Source organism: Microtus pennsylvanicus, chromosome 13 (assembly GCF_037038515.1).
Source record: "Microtus pennsylvanicus isolate mMicPen1 chromosome 13, mMicPen1.hap1, whole genome shotgun sequence".
NCBI lineage: Eukaryota > Metazoa > Chordata > Mammalia > Rodentia > Cricetidae > Microtus > Microtus pennsylvanicus.
The window spans coordinates 62,462,595-62,473,370 of NC_134591.1; positions in this window are offsets into that span (position 1 = coordinate 62,462,595).

Below are 10,776 nucleotides of genomic sequence, written 5' to 3' on the forward strand. Positions count from 1 at the left end.
GGGTTGGCGCTTCAGTTTGAATTCAGGATCTCATGACGACTAAGCAAATGCTTTGCCACCGAGCTATATCCTAGACTTATTTATACATGCCTTTTTTTTTCTGAGACAGTGTTTCACGGTTATAGCTCTGGCTGTCCTGGAAATCTCTCTGTAGACCAGTAGACCAGGCTGGTCTTGAACATACAGAGATCCACCTGCCTCTGCCTCCCAAGTGCTAAGATTAAAGACATGTGTCACCATGCCCGGCCTAGACTATTTTTTTGATATTATTGTATTTATTATTGTGCCTCTCTCTCTCTCTCTCTCTCTCTCTCTCTCTCTCTCTCTCTCTCTCTCTCTCTCTGAACTTTTAGGGCTTAGTTATCCCCTTCCATGGTCTGGACTTCAAGCCCAGGCCACCATGTCAGCGCAGCAAGTGTTTTTACCCACCAGGCCACACCCACCCCCAGCTCCTGTTAATTCTGAGACAGGGTCTCAGTAAGCTGCCCAGTCTGTTTCTGGATTTGTGATGCTCATGCCTCAGTTTCTGGAGTTGCTGGGGTCACAGGCCTGTGGCACCTGGCTTGGCTAGGGAGGGCCTCTGCCTCGTTAGTGTATTGTTCTCTGCCACTCTTGCCTAGATGCCTGATTTGCTGGAGGGCCCAGGTCCAGGTAGGGAGAAAGGAGAAACTGGAAATCTGGGAGGAAGCAGTACTGGTGGGGATTCCAGCTACCTTTGTGATAAAGCATGGATGCAGCAGGGGTGCATGCCTTTGACCCATGCACCGAGGCCGGAGCATCAGGAGTTAGGGTCATTCTCTGATATACAAGCCAGCTGGAGCTACAATAGTGAGGCCCTGTCACAAACAAAACAAAACAAACAACATAAAGCATGTGCGAAGCCTGTCTGAGTCAGGACAAGCCCACCCCCACCTCCCTACACCCTAGCCCTGGAGAAAGCCACTAATTCTAGACCTTTGGCTGGGCACGGTGACATATGCCTTTAATCCCAGCATTCATGAGGCAGAGGCAAGTGGATCTCTGTGAGTTCGAAGCCAGCCTGGTCTACATAGTGACTTCCAGAACAGCCAGGGTTATATAGAGAGACCCTGTCTCAAAATGACAACAACAACAAAACCTAAAAAAAAAACCTCTAAAAACCAAAAACCCAAAACCAGAAAAAGTGAATGAATGAATAAAGGAATAAAAATAAGAAGACCTTCGGATTAAGTTTATTGTCTACTTTGGTCAGGTGTGGATAGAGACCCAGAGAGGAGAGGAGGCCTGCTCGTGTGGATGCTCTGAGTATGGGCAGACTGGCACACAGTTGTGGCTTCCATGGAGCGCTGCTGTGCAGAGTTCTGGGGTGTGGACAGCAAGATGGGGAACTGATAACCGGAGATGGTGAGGTCCTGCCTGCAGCTACACATCCATCTTGCTGACTGGGGTGCTTTGGAAGGAGAGGAACCTTCTTCCTGACGGCTTCCTCCCTCTCTCACAGCCTCAGACTTCCAAGAGAGCAGCGGGCAAACAAGGTAGAAATTTTCTCTTGGTCCTTTGGGAGTGAATCACCCTCGCAATGCTCCATGCACGTACTGGGAACTTAAGTGTCTGCTTTTTGCCAACAGGAACCAGCCCCTCTGTGCCCATTCTCAATCTCGACCCAGGTCCATCTCCTTTGTCTCCCCCCCCCCCCCCGCAGTCTGGAGCTATCCTCCAGGCTCCTTCTCTTTACACTCTGGACCTCATCGGTTCCCCAAGACATGGTCCTTGCAGTGGACCATGTCCTTCAGCTGGGTCTGCTTAGCAAGTGATGTTTTCTCGCGGATCCTCCCAGGGTATTTGAGGCTTGGATCTGCCCTCATGCTGATGATATTTGCTTGTGCCCTTTTGGTCAAGGCTGCAGGCTTCTGCACTGTCCCCAGACCTCTCTGAAATGTTGACGAACTCTTGGAGATAGTGGCAGGTTCTCCCTCTAAACCTTCAGCACTGATCAGTTGCTTCTGGATTTATTCAGGGCCTGGTCACTCCCAAGGACCTGGAGGGGGCTTCATGCTGGCTTCTGGCCCCCAGGGTTGTCTTTCTTCATGTTCTCTATCTACTTCCTTATTTTCTAGCCCATGAGGCCGGTCTGTCTTCACCTCATTTTCCCTGGCCAGCCCGATCCAGCCTTACTCCAACGTGTGGGCTGATTTGATTTCCAAATGAGGCCCAGCACCGAGTCCACAGGTGCATGCTGGGTATGAGTTAGAAGAGTTGACTTATGAAGTGCAACAGTAAAGGAAAATGAAAGAAAAGAAAAAGACAAAAACGGAAGTTTTATAAATGTGCTTGGTAGGTTCTTTCTGTTTGAAAATAAACTAGACGCTCAGAGTGGTGGTGGCAGCGCCCTCTGTGGTTTCTGTCTCCTCCCACAACCTATGAGGCACTGCCTGTGCCTGACCCTGTGGCTCTGACACTTTGGCCACACAGCCCAGAAAGCACAGGCTGGGGACCCATGGGGCAAACAGCGGAGTCACTGTTAGGTCTCAGGAGCTGAGACTCATCCTAGGCCTCTGGAAGGAGGGAGCTTAGATGCTGGTAGGAGCCACCCTCCTCCTTGAGTGGAGTGGATAGGGACCTGACTTGATTGATCACAGTTCAGAGGCTGTCTGTCTGTCTGTCTCTTTCTCTCTCTGTCTTACACACACACACACACACACACACACACACACACACACACACACTCTCACTTTCGCTTTCTCCACTCTTTCTTTGGGGGTATTTCTGCTTCTACCCCACCCCACCCCGATTCTGGGGGCAGTTGATATTGAGGCAGCAAGCCCAGCATAGATCTTTTCTCTCTCTGGTTCCACTTTGGAACTCTGAGAGGTTATGAACACCCCCAGGGGGCCTTTTATTGCAAAGACCCCTGCAAGCTGTCAATTTTGACTTTATGTGAACCTGCTCTGGCTAAGTCAGGTCCACAGGATCAAAATTTTTGTTGTAGTTCTTTGATGCAGGGTTTCACTATGTAGCCTAGCTGGCCTGAAACATTCTATCCAGACTAGGTTTGCCTTGAACTTTTGGTGAGCCTGATTGCACCTCTAAGTACTGAGATTACACACATGCACCACCACATCTGACACGCAATCAAAATTCTTTAGAGTTTGGGTGCATGCCTGCGATGGGAACCTCCATCATGAATCTGGAGGAAGAAGAAGCAGAATGCGGAGGAGCACTGTTTCCTGGCTTGCTCCTTGTGCCTTGCTCAGTGTGATTCCTCATAGCACTCAGGGCCACCGGGCCAGGGGTGACACTAGCCACAGGGATCAGGGCCTTCTGTATCCCCCAGGCCACTCTGGCAGGAGCATTTTCTTAGTTGAGGTTTCCTCTTCCAAGGTGAGACTCTGGCTTCTGTCAAGTTCACGTAAAACTAGTCAGCACAGAGCCCACCATTGGACTCACAGCACCGGACTTTTTATTCTTTTTTTGAGAGAGGGTCTCACTAAGTTGCCCAGGCTGAGCTTGAATTCACTCTATAGCCCGGCTAGTCTGTTGCTCCAGCTTCCTGAGGGCCTGTATCACCAAGTCTACTCTTTTTTTTTTTTTTTTTTTTGGTTTTCTTCATAGTTTGGAGCCTGTCCTAGAACTCACTCTGTAGACTAGGCTGGCCTCAAACTCACAGAGATCAGCCTGCCTCTGCCTCCTGAGTGCTGGGATTAAAGGCATGCGCCACCACCACCCGACTTCAGCTCTACTCTTAGTGTGGTTAAACAGAGCAATATATAAATCTACTGAGCAAAGTCCTATGTGTTAAGTACGCTACCATACATGATCATGGTGTCAACACGAGTGTCCTTGTCTGTTCCTAGAAATCTCTAGAAAGGAACAGAAGAATCCACTCAAGAATGTTGTCCCAGGGAAGGACGCCATCATCAAGTGGTTCCTTATCTTTGCGGTACCTCTGAGTTTGTATTTCCATCTGGTACCGCGTGCATCTGTAATTGATTCAGAAGTCCTGAAGAGCTGAGGTGTAACTGTGTGTGGGAGGTGGGCATCCAGATGTCACCGGGGGCTTGCGGGGAGGCAGTGAGGCTGAGAAAAACTGCACACACACAGGCCTCAGAACACCTCAGAACACAGGCCTCAGCAGCGTGAGGCGGTCAGTGGTGTAGTGGGGATGACTGGGAGCCTATACCTGAACCCCTGTTCTCACACATCCTCTATAACACTGTCTGCCATTGTGACCCAGGGACAACAGCCATCTCATGGGGGAACAGGAGATGGAAGTGTGAAGGCCCGCGTCCCAGGGACTCTTCGATGTGGTTCCTCTCCATCCCTGGACAACATGGCTCTCTCTGTATGAGACACTGTGTCCAGCAAGGCCAGTGCCCCCTTTCTGGGCAAAGTGCCAGGCCATAGCTGCCATAAGACAGCTAGGGTGGGTGGAAAATGACGGCCTCAGATAGGCTGTCTGGGAAATGGCGTGCCTCTCCAACCACAACCGCCCCCGCATTTCCCTCCAGCACGAGGAGGCTTGGGGGCTGTGAGACCAATGACATTTTAGGCCTGTACCCCAGGTCCTCTTGGACGTGATGCCCTGGGGCTGGAGACCGTGCCTCGGGAGAGGCTCTGTGCCGGTGAGAGAGTCACCAGGAAGCTGAAACACTTGCTCCGAAGGAGGCCTGCAAGCCGTAGGGAGCCACTGAGCCAGACAAGGCTTGTTCAGAACCAGCTTGCAGGAGTACAACTGGCCTAGGGGGAGGTGGCAGCTTGGGGGAGGCCTGGGTCCTCACAGGCCACCTGCCCAGCTCCAAGTTCCCCAGCGTTATCTTGGCCCTCACAGTAATTCCGTAAGCTACTGTCACCTCCTTCTTACCACTGAGAGAAAACAGGGCCCCAGGGAGGTGGTGACACCAGGCTTTGTCATCCAGCTTGCCCCAGTAGAGTCAGGATGGGAAGCCAGGCTGTGCCCTCCCCACGATCCGCACCTGATTCTTCTCCAGGGAGGTATTTTTAGCTGGCTGGTGTCATTTCAATTACACCTTTTACTATGTGGGGGCCTTGTACCTGTCTTGGGAGCCATTACTAAAGCTGAGACTCTCTGGTCCCCACCTGTCCCTGCAGGGTTTCTGTTGGGTCCTGGGGGCTGCCACCTGGGCCCTGCTAAGGCTCTGTTTGACCTCAGTGAGTGGGACCGGGACCTTTGGACAGCCTGTAGGCAGAACCTTGTGTGGGTCACTGCTGTGTATCTAGATTCCAGCCCTGGGCACATAGTAGGTCCTCATAAAGACTCAGTGAGCACCCAGTCACCCAGTGATGACAGCACAGATCAGAAGAGCACATTCGCGATGTCATCCTGGGTAAGGGCGAGATCAAGGACCAAGTTCCCTCAGCAATGAGGTTGGTCCATATCCAACTAGGCTCTTGATAGATGCCTGTGGATGGGGCTGAGTTGATCTGGGGTTGGTGTAGCCCTTAAGTGGGACACAGTGGCCTATTTGTCAAAAACTACTAATTGATCACATGTATTGTTGTGATGTGGTGGCCCAACTACTTGCTCCCTAGACCCAGCAGTCCCTGGCCAGGGTCTCATAATAGATCCCAACCCCTCAGCTCCCTGGGCCTAGCTCCTTCCTTGTCTAGACAGCTGTATGTGGTAGCCAGGAGGTGGCCCAGCATGCGGTCTTCTCTCCATTAACCCTCCCCACCTTGCTGCATATTGGGGTACAGGGACAGTTGATGTGGCTGGATCCTGACAGTGGCACATGAGAAGGACTCAGAAGCCATAGGGCTTGGGTGAATGGAGAGAGAAGTTGGAGGTAAAGGCAGAAGAAGCTGAGTCCACCATCTCAGACTGGCCAGCAATAAAAGCAAGAGGCGTCCATCCCTAGAGGGGTCAGTTTGAGATGTATCAAGTGCTCCGTGGTTGCAGGGCTATGCATATATGTGTGTGTGTGCACTCACACACATGTATACACACACACACGTATATACACACACACACACGTATACACACACACGTATATACACACACACACACACACACGTGAGCATGTGTCCTGCAGGGAGTTAGAGCCCAGCAATGGCCTAGCAGGGGCTAGCTATAACTGAGTACCCAGACTAGAGCTGGCTTCCTCAAAGCCTGGACCTGCAACCTGCCCAGAGGCTGCGCCTGGCCCTGTGAGAGGGAGGCCTAGCCACAATAGGGCTCTTCAGCCCATGGCTTACTGGCTGGAGCCAGCTTTTTCATCACCTGACGAGATTTATTGGCGTCTCCAGAGAGCTGCTGGCCAGAGGCCTGGCAGGCAGCAGGGCCTCCTGGCTGTTTACCCAGAGCCAGGAAATCAGAGAGCAGCATCAGCCCCATCCTGCTGGAGGGCAGCCAGCTGTTGAGCACAGATGTGCAGAGGGATGGGCCCCACTAAGCAGGAGAACCTCAGAGAATATAGACTTGGGGGTGCTTGGAGCCTCCCTGACATTACAGATGGGGAAATAGAGCCTGGAGCAGGGAAGTGAAAATCCCAAAGTCGCACATCAGTTCTGGAGTCGAGTAAAGGCCAGAAGCTAGGCTTGGGAGCAGTGAATTCCGACTGAGGACACGGCCTCATGGATGGACATCTTTGTAGGCTGTCTCCCCGGGAGCAGTGACCTCTTGAATGACTTTTCTCATGGCTCAGACAAAATCAAACACCTGACAAAGAAACTTAAGGGAAGAAGGGTTCCTCTGGGCTCATGGCTTGGGAGTGTGGTCCATCACGGCAGGGAAGATGTGGAGGCAGGTCTATGAGATGTCTGGTCACGTTGCATCTGGCAACAGGGAGCAGAGAGGGCTGAAGGCTCGATGCTCAGCTTCCTTCCTCTATGTTTGGTCCAGGACCCCAGTGCACACCTTGCCTTTATTAGCCTAACCTACCTAGCTAATCCCTCACGCAAATGCCAGAGCCTTATCCCCGAGAAGATTCTAGATTCTGTCAAGCTAACTAAACTAACCATATACCCTGTGTATCTTCTTTATGGTCCTGACGTGAGCAGCTAAAGCGGGCCTTGGTGCATGTGTGGCCGCCAGAGGACTACTAGCTGGAGTCAGTTCTCTCCTTTCATCACATGGGTCCCTGGGATTGAACCCAGGTCGTCAGGTTTGGCAGCAAGCGCCTTTACCCACTGAGCCATCTTGCTGGTACTAAAACAAGCTGTTTGTTGAACTCACACAGGAAGTCAAAATACCTGGACAGTTTTCTCTTCTTCTTAGTATAAAATGTCCAGGGGAAGCTGTCCAGGCCCGAGACAGAGTTTTGGGTGTCACCAGGGACCTGGGCTGTCTCATCCCTCCAGAGATAATAGCTTTGGTTCTTAGGTTTCTAAAAGGGCTGCCGCTCCTCCAAACATGGCAGCTGCCTTTCTGGGAAGAAGGGCGGTCAGATAGTGGTCAGGGGGCCTGTGCTCATGGAAGCCAGGCTTTTTAGACCAGAAAACTGCAGGCTTCCTAGAAGTGCCTGAGTAGCAGGCTGTTTAAAGCATAAATAGCCCTCTGCCTTGCTTTTTTATTTTTAGCTTCTCTCAGGGGCAGGACCTATTATTTTTGTTTGGTGGCCGTTGTTGTTTTATTTGGTTAAATAAAAATCCCCTTTGTGGGGGAAATGCCCTGTGAGGTAATTCTTACAGTTCTTACTAGAGTGTGAGCTACAGGTGTTGCCTCAGTCACTTCCTAGGAGGGTGGGGTAACAACGCACGTGTGTGTGTGTGTGTGTGTGTGTGTGTGTGTGTGTGTGTGTGGTGGGATGCGGTGTGACAATCTCACTCCCTAGGTCAGAGCTTTATCTCCAGGTCTGGGGCTCCGCTCCCTCCCCTCCCATAGCACTGGCCACCACATGCCTATGTTGGGTCTTGGGTGATCAGCGTCAATCTTCAACCAAGGACACCAGCTGGGCTGTTTAGATTATTTACCACAGAGTCCCTGCCAACCGCGGGATGGCGGCCCTGAGGCCTTCTGTCTGCAGGGCCCATGGAGGTCTCAACACGTGAGTGCGTGTTTAATGCTGCCTCCCGGGCAGCTGTGGCCTCTGCACTGCCTGGTGACGAGCCTGGAGGATGGAGGGCTCAACACCTCAGAGCAGGGTCCTCTGAAAGCCTGGAACTCACTGGAGACCTGGATCTTCCGGGCCTGGGTCTGAGGATGTGTTTCCCAGGCAACTCTCAGAGCAATGGTCTTCAGCAAAATGGAGGCGCAGGCAAGCCTGGGCCAAAACACTGGGCGGGGCTGAGAGAAACAGGGAGCTCTCTGGCTTCTCATATTTCCTGTGACTCTACCCTTGGGCCTATAGGTCTCAGTTCCAAGCCCCAAAGACAGAGGAGGATGAGGTCACAGGCAGAAGGCCCCAGAGAGGCCACCCTAGGGTTAGAAGAGGCCCCCGGAGCCTCGCTAAGCTGCCCCACGCATGGCGCCCACATGGTCCTGAGAAGGACCCACCTCCTAGAAGGGTTCTGCCACCAGGTTGTTGTGTGTCCTCCTTCAGGTCTAGGTCAGCTAGGAGCACACCGGTACCCCTTTGACTTTCATGGGAGGGCTCTATCAAGGACAGAACAGGTGGCAGCAACAATGGCGATCAGAAGGTCCCACGTGGAGACGACAGCAGCCACCGCATCTGGGATGGCCGAAAGGACACAGACTCCCACACTCATTGTTGAAATGCGAAAGCTGGCGGAGCTGTGAGGGCTATTTTTACCTCCCAGCGTGTGGGTGGAGAGGGATGTTCTGAGCCTGCTCTGGCCGCGTGGAGAAAGTGGCAGGCACTGAGCAGAGCGCTGCTCCTCGGTGCAGGCTTCTGGAGCAGGCTGTGGCAGGTGACAGAACTGGAGCCCTGCCAGGAACTCAGTCTCCTCAGGAGAAACGATGAGCTAGGATCTCGGAAGTCTCACCAGGTAGCAAGTCTGCAGAGACACTTTTATATTATATATTTGTTTTTCAGCAGTGGGGTTGGAACCCAGGGCCTCACATGCTACCCAAACACTCTACCACTGAGCTGAGAGGCCCCAGGTCTGTCTTTATGAGACAATGGCTCCCTAAGTTGCCCAGGCTAGCCCTGAACTCACTGTGTAGCCCAGATGGATCACAAACCTTTGTTTCTCCTTTCTCCGCCTCCTGGGCAGCTGGGATCGTAGATCTGCTCTGCCAAACCTGATGCAAGGACGGTTTTGTGAGCAGATTGAAACCTCCCGTCCTTCATGCCCTGTAACCTAGGTGACTGCAGAGGGTCTGAGCTACGGAGGTCTCCATCGGCCAGCAGGGAGGGTGCAGCTGTGCTGGGGAGAAACTCAGGCCTGACAGAGGGTGCCCAGGAGAAGTCTGTGCTGCTCTCCTCTGCTCGTTCTAAACTCTCCCCTGGGAATTGAGGTTGTCCTGGCCACTGTTCTGTGCATGAAGGAACAGAGAGGCTCGTAGACCATCAAGGCCCAACCAAGGTCACAACCAGGAGTTGAGGGTTCCACGCATATGAACAGGGAGGCTGGTCTCCATGGAGGGGGTAGGGGGTATCGGCATATGTTACTAAGAGTGAGTCACCCAAAATAACCTAAGTTTGTTGTCTTATAGTCTATGGGCTGGGAGCCCCGAGTGGGTTCCCCACAGCTAAGCTCTGAGAACAGGAGCCCCCAGGTGCTGATCCCCTCCTCTGCCTCTTCTAGCTCCTAAAAGCAGCCTACACTCCTGGGCTCACACACCCATTGTCTCTCTACCTTCAGAGCCATCAGCCCTGTGTTGTCTTCCTGTCTCTGGCTCCTATTCCCTTCCTTCACTCACGGGGCCTGTGTGAACCGTCTGAGACCATTTCTTGATTTCTAGATCAGTAACCCCTCCCCTCTCTAGAAGTCTCTTTGCCATATAAAATAAGTGCAGCTGCAGGTTTTAGGGTGACTAGGTGTGTATTGTGGGGTGCTCTGTCCTGCCAACACGGTGGCCTTGGGGAGAGTTGACTTTTGAAGACAATGGTCACCTACTCCTAAGGACAGCTATTGGGAGGGGACATGCAGGTCAAGATCGTTCCAGAGGGGACCGCGGGCTCCACCAGGGAGTCCCTGGCCTCTGAAGACTGGCGACCCAGCCAGGGCCTGCAGGTAAGCAGTGCAGAGAATATGTGTATCAGTGGCAGAATGTGAGACCCAGCCCAGGATCTGGCATCCAGCAGACCAGAGTTCAAATCCCATCTCTACCTTGTCCCAGCCCTCTGGCAGGGTGTAGATGGAGGTGGGGGTGGAGCTACCATGGAGGAAACCAACAGATGCTTCCAGTGACCTCATTTCATCTGCCCTGCGGCTTCTGCAGGATGGAAACAGCAGCTCAGAGAGGCCAAGTTCTTTTCTTGAGATAGCACAGCTGCTGGGAGGGGTCAGGCTTTCCCAGGCCTTGGGATGTCAAGCCAAGCTGTAGCCGCTACATTGTCGTGCATGCAAGACCTCCTTCCTATGTCCTTTAAATCCACGGACTGCCTTGTAGTTCAATGTATCTGTCTTAAAATGGAGCTTTATAAGCTCCCATAAGTGGGAAATCACAGAATTCATGGGCTGGTTATACATGTTTTTATAAGGCACATTAAAATATAATTTATCACTATAAAAGCAAAAAAAAGTCTATCCACAGATTATATAAAGTGATGCCACACAATCCCTCTCCTTGGGATAGGCTCTGCCACTGCTTCTTCCGACCACAGCAGTATTGACAGCGGTCCCTGCTGCTCCCCTCCCCCACCTTTCCAGCCATCAAATGTGGATCTCCAGGGCTGTCTAAGGTCTCCCAGCACTGCTCAGTCCCTAGGCCAG